At 39.2% G+C, this 6,463-nt stretch overlaps 1 protein-coding gene across 1 annotated transcript in view; it reads right to left on the minus strand.

The window, feature by feature from the left end:
• Positions 1-6,463, minus strand: part of VAMP2 (vesicle-associated membrane protein 2 (synaptobrevin 2)) — a 16,879-nt gene that overhangs the window by 9,905 nt on the left and 511 nt on the right. The window lies entirely within an intron of this gene.

Below are 6,463 nucleotides of genomic sequence, written 5' to 3' on the forward strand. Positions count from 1 at the left end.
AGTGGTTGAGTCACCATCCCTGGAAGTATTTAAAAGACGGGTAGATGAGGTGCTGAGGGACATGGTTTAGTGGGCATGGTGGTGTTGGGTTGACGGTTGGACTCGATGATCTTAGAGGTCTCTTTCAACCTTAATGATTCTATGATTCTATATCAGCTTATAATTTCTCAGAAGCATTATTCAAAGAAATTTACGCAAAACATTAGCACTATGTTAGAGAGGCTTTCTTTTGAAATACATGAAGCATCACAACTTTAAAGTCCAATTTCTCATGGCCTGGCATGATTTTTGGGAGCTAGAAAACAATGCAAAAATCCATCTAAAAGCTCCATCATTGGGCCCTTAGCCATCAGACTTGTGTACTTTTTTTTAGGAAAAAAGTTACCATTGATGCTGAGAATATTCACTTCCAAGAACGGGTCAAATTAATTTTGAAGGGGGGACAAAGCTCTATTATTGTTGGTGAAAAAGGATACAAATCCCTAGCAAATATTCTTAATGGCAACCACTCTGCGATATCAGAGCACTGGGTACGCTCTGGGAAAGTGATGAGTACGCTTACTTCAGGCCAACAGTACCACACGCTTAGAGCCTTGGCAGTTAGGTCATTCTTTATATAACATTTGTTACATCCTCGCCCCCCACCATGCCAGATTTTGCTTCAGTTAGCACATGAGCAATCCGACTGATTGAAAGCAGGTGCTGGATCTGTGTACGTGTGCAGCCACCTATGAAGAAACATTTGGAGACCGTCCTAGTGATTCAGTAAAATGGTCTCAGCTGACTCAGACATCCTCAGTTCTTCTGGTTACTTTCATGGGCCTGAAACTGGTAGGTCAAAATCATGACTAAGAGATTTCTCATCTCACCTGGATATTTTGGAAGCAATTTACCACTTGGATCTAATGGTTAAAGGGAGCTGCAACTCTAATTAAGAGAAAATTGGAGATACCCAGCGTTACTGTTTTCCATTTCAGCACTGGCTGAAAGAACATTAAGGATGACTGCGTAACGTTTTGGGAAGCTGCCTGACACATACTTCCATTTTTGTTCCTATGTGTGAGCTACATAGGAGAAATTTTTTGTGTTAGTCAGACTAGGGAAGGGAGATGCACAATACAAATACCAGGAGGATGCCAGGCCACCACTGTGACTTTGGTACAGTTTACATTAGGACTTCCATAGCTGCTTTCAGCAACTTGTTGTGTCCGTCTAAAGTGCTTTTAAAGCCTCCAGCTATGGGACCTAATCCCTTCAAAGTCTTTATCCTCACAACACTGCAATAAGCTAAGGAAAAGCTATTGTCCCTGCATATGTCTGGGAAACAGGTACAGGGAGATTAAGTGACTTGCTCAGTGGCACAGGAAGCCTGTGGCAAAGCAGCCCAGGCCTCTTCACCGCCGTCCTTCTGCTCCACGCTTCTTCAGCTCCTGACCCCAAATCAAAGCTCACAACCTATTTCTAATAGCAGGGATTATTTTCTACCCCTCAGACTTAAATAGTGAGAAACACACAGTTAAAGGTTACAGCATGAGGAAAGTGAGAATTACATCAGACAGCTTTAGCTGGTATCGGCCGGCAAAGCTCAGAGGAGGGGGCAGTGAAAGTGCATTAATGCAACAGAAGAATTGACTAATGATCCCTACAAAAAGTGAAATGAAGGAGGCAATTTTCTATGAATCCCAGTTTGATTCCTCTTTCCTCAAACACTTTCCCTGTTGTTCAAATAAAACATAAAATTGCACTGCCTCTCTTCCTCTTTGTTTTTTTACTGTCCAGGTACCATATTTCTGTAGTAAATATTTACTGTTGTAACCAAACATATGTATATTTAAGACATTGTTCTTCCATCTGAACCCCTTCAAAAGGCATCTACTCATTTGGGCTTGATTGCTTAAGTAGGGTTTGACAGTCCGTGGTTCCAAAGGCCTTCAAAAAAACCAAACAACCAAACACCACAAAAAACCCTTTATTTAATTGTAAAATCAGAACACTTCCATAGCTCTTTACTCTTGACTTTTAACTCTAAAACAATTATTAAAATTAGCTACAAATGCAAATTCATACACTACTTTAGTGACTATGGATGTCAGTGAAGATCCTGGACCTAACAGTAACTGTAGAAACAAACCGCTCTCACATTGTCCCTGGCGCTGAGTGTTCATCTGTGAATTTAGATGCATCTGAAAGCTTTAAGGCAGGGAGGATCTCTAAGGAAATAAAGGAGCTCTATAGCACTAAGGGTTTGCTGTTAGTTTTGAACTTCCTTTGTTTATTCCTGTGCAGTAATAGCTAAGACAATTTTTCCACTGCTAATTTGCAAAGGGGGACTTTTACTGCTAATACTTAGAGTCTTCCGCTTTCTGGAGGGATTTGCTAGTTCCCAGTTTTCTGTTAATCAGATTCTACCTCATAGGATTCTATTTCTGCAGTCGGTCAGTTTAGCTAACACTAGCACAACAGCTTTCTTAAAAATCAGTTTGGATATGTGCAGTTTGACACAGTCCTAACAAAAACCAGTCTAACCAAAGAGAGCAGACTAAAATTCTGTGCTAGCCTATTTACATGCCATCTCTCAGAGAAATTGGTACCTTTGATATCTAAACTCCTTAAAGGTCTGGGCCTTCCAGACTTGTGTGCTTAACTCTACAAACTTAACAATAGTACAGGCCTAACACAGTTGTGTGGACAATCATGTTTCTATTTGGGAATATATAGATGTGTGTGTCTAGAAATCAAGACGCACGAGCTATCCATCCCAACACTTCCTACCCAGATTTTTGCTTTTCCCATAGTGAAATGGGATAGTGTCAAATGGCAGGTCCTGTTACTCTTTCAAAACCACACACTGTCGGGAGAAGTTCAGAGAAAAGACAACTTACTTCTAACGCCCCCATAAAATTTAGTGTCCTTCAGAATTAGGTTCTCAGCCTTCTTGTAGATAATGATGTTCTCTGCCTGAAAGGTGAGAGGACTCTTCAAAAGAAAACCCTGGCTAGAGAGCACGACCTGCCCGGTTCCAAGGTAGATGCACTCAGTAAGGTAATTCACTTCTCAGTTCAGTTGCCCACTAATTGTATGTATTTCAGATTTCTATCTGATCTTCCCCCCTCCAGTTATTAACTAGCCTATTTGCATAGGCTAAGTTTATCCTTGTTTTCATTCTATCAATCTCACTTGCACAGGGAAAAAAGAAAAGCTGCTCTATGGGAGTCATGATATTATAAAACTGGTTAGGGTGAAAGGATAATTAGGTTACTGACAGAGGAGTATCACTGCTGGGCTAGTGGACGTTTGCATACTTGGGGGGGGAGGGATTTTCAGACTATGGAAAGATGTTTTCAGTCCTCTGAGATTTCACAGAGGGAGCAGAATTAACTCCCAACAAAAGCAAACAGGCTTCCTTCGCTACCAGGTAACCATCACTGCTTTAACAGAGATGTTGTTCTTAACTGTGCTTTTCAGTGTTCCATCTGAGCCCTTCAGTGTCAGTAAAGACGTGACTATTGCCAATTAAATGGCTACAGACTTTAACTTAGACTCATTCCATTCTATGACTATCAATTTTAAAACAATTTCTCATGCTATTTGTAATAATTGGGTAGCAATGACTAATAGTGAATTGGTGGTAGGAAAACAAAAAACACATATAAAAGGAATTAGCATTTAAGATGTCTTAATTTTGTGAAGAAAGTTCTGCTTTGAACGCATTTCTGTTCCCAAATGTGATTTTCATGTACTACCATCAATATTCTACAAGGACTCTCCCTTATTACAAAATATTTACTCTGATCATCAGCCAAAGAATAATACCCTACATTTAATGTCCTGGGAACACATTTAATTAAATATTCCCACCAGTTTATTATGACTGCATTGACCATCTGGTGTGCTAAATATGCACACAGAGGAAAAATAGAGGAGCCTTAAGACATCGTCTTTAATTTGATCATCACTTGTTATGCTAGTAAGGATTGACCGATTTATCTTCTCCAGTATCTTCTATTCAAGCCAAATCAGTATTACTTACAAGGCCGAAAGCACCTGAATTCTAAATCAAGCCAATTAGTTCAGCCAAATGGTTTTTGTGACAAACATAAGAATTTGCCAGAAAGAGTTGCATTATTTCCATAATTTCTCTAAATTGTAGTCTTCACAACAACCAGTTGTGGTGACTCAGGCGGGGTTGCTGTTAGTCAGAAAAGTAACACAAGGCAGGATGCCTCTTCTGAAATATCAACACTACAGATTTTTTTAGATCCTTCTTTCCCCTTGCTGTCAACTTTTGCAAAGCCTGTGGCTTAAGATAAAGTCAACACCCTGCAGGGATATTGATTCCACTGGTCAGTTAACCGCTGACCGTGATTTGCAGAGTAGTCTATGGATTTGCTTGAAGGATCATTAAGGGTTAGATGACTCAGGGTGCTAGCATACACATTTTATGTTCACAAATTAAAAACTCAGAACTACACAATAGAAGCCAACCATAGAACATATGCTGGTGTCAAGTGATCACCTATCCAAAAAAGCACCTGCACATACAAATTAATTCCACCATGTCTTTAGATCCCAGTTGACCAGTCTCGTCTTCACATTTAACTGGACAAAAGGAAGGTTTAACAAAAATGTATAGAACTAATGAAGCAGACAACCAAGTAGACAATCACTGTTATAACCTGTAACCTATCTGATCCACTTAAAAGAGCTCCGTCTGCTACTTAAACTGCAGTTAGGAACTGTGTTGACCCAGACTAGACTAACCAAATCTCGGCTCTAACACAGTGTGATACGGGTTCTAATTTTTACACCACAGCACTTGCTTCTCCAAAAGCAGTGGCAGCGATGGGGGTTCCCCATCTCTTCCCAGAGGGGCAGAGCAGCAAATTAGGTGTCTCAGGGAACAACTGCAAGAGAGACAGAAGAGCCTCACGTTACTGAGCACCCAATGGAGCTGGATAGCTTGTGGGGCAGCCCCACTGCACCTCGCTGCGCATGGGACCTCTGCTCGCCTACTGCCAGCAAGGCAAGCTGGAGAGGGGAATCTCCGCTGCCCTGCTCAGATCAGCAGGGGACTTTGCCCCTGACAAACCTCTGCATTAGACTAGCTACAGATCTGGGTAATCTCTGATCAAATTACATATATTTTTTCGCAGCTACAAGGACTGCAAATCTATATACTTAAATACAGAGAACTGAAATAACTACACAACTCTAAAGTAAATAATCTCCTTTGGCGGTCATTTCCTCAGACTGACCAGTGACTTCAGCCAATTTTAGTCCCATATTAGGTTTTTTTTTTAGAAAAGGGTTAATCCTCATCATTTGCTGATTTGAAACTAACTGTAATCTTTATACTAAATGAGGTTTATTTTAATTAGAGAATGAAAGCAAATATAGGTGTAAGCAATTATAAAAAACTTTCTCTTAGTATTTATATTGACATTAAGACTATATTGTGAAAAAAGAAATGTACTTTATTGTTTTTTAAATTTTGTTTGTTTAAATTCTTAATTTGCATCAGGCTGCTTTTGGATAGAAATTACAGTTAGTAAAAAAATGTGGAAAATCCATCGTGTGAAATATTCATGATAGTTAATAACTAAAAACTATCTTCAGTGCAATGTCTACACAGAAAAATACCAAAACACTGTATTGCACTAAAAGTCAATTTTTTAAATATTATTTCTAGTTCCTAGGTAGTATTGACTGTACCTTCTACTACTTCTTACAAGATTTCAGAATTAGCAGGTTTCAGGCTTTTATAGTAATTTCTCTTCATTAGCTGAAAGAGCACAAACTTCTTTTTTTATTTTAATTTTTTTGAAGTTTCTTAATCTGCTATCCTTGAGTGTCTGGATTATGATGTGGGCTAAGGGCATTAAAACTGGCACAAAGATCAGTTCTGTGATCTGACTTTGTCACAAAATGGTTACTATTTCAACTTAGTTGAATATAGATTAAATCTAGCGCTCAGCATGGGTTGCCAATTTCAAACAGATTCAAAGGTGTAGGTAAAAGAACATACTGTTACGAAAAATGCCAGAATTTTGTTTAAAAAAAGTTCCTTAAGCTCCATCAGCCCCATATGTTTTTGTTTTAATCTAGCCCATTTGAGCTGATGTGGTCTTCAAGTCCATCCCTGAGAGCTCTTGACTTTGCAAGATGCATTGGTAGCAGCCTTTCTCCAGTTAGTACAGCTCTGTCTTGCACACTGAGGTTACCTTATGCACCTGGCAAAATAACACAAAGACTGACCATCACAGGAAGAGTTGCATTTTTCTCCCTAGAAAACTTTATTAAAGGAATTCTAGTTTATAAATTGGAGAGTGCTTTCACTGGGCATTAAAAAAAAAAAAAAAAAAAAGGCCAAACCAAAGAAGAGATTCAACAGAGAAATCAAGTCCTGGATGACACAAAGCCTTTATTTTTCTTGTGCTAAGTTACTGATCTGAAATTAGGGAAA

Source organism: Pygoscelis adeliae, unplaced genomic scaffold (assembly GCF_000699105.1).
Source record: "Pygoscelis adeliae isolate BGI_AS28 unplaced genomic scaffold, ASM69910v1 Scaffold155, whole genome shotgun sequence".
Lineage (NCBI taxonomy): Eukaryota > Metazoa > Chordata > Aves > Sphenisciformes > Spheniscidae > Pygoscelis > Pygoscelis adeliae.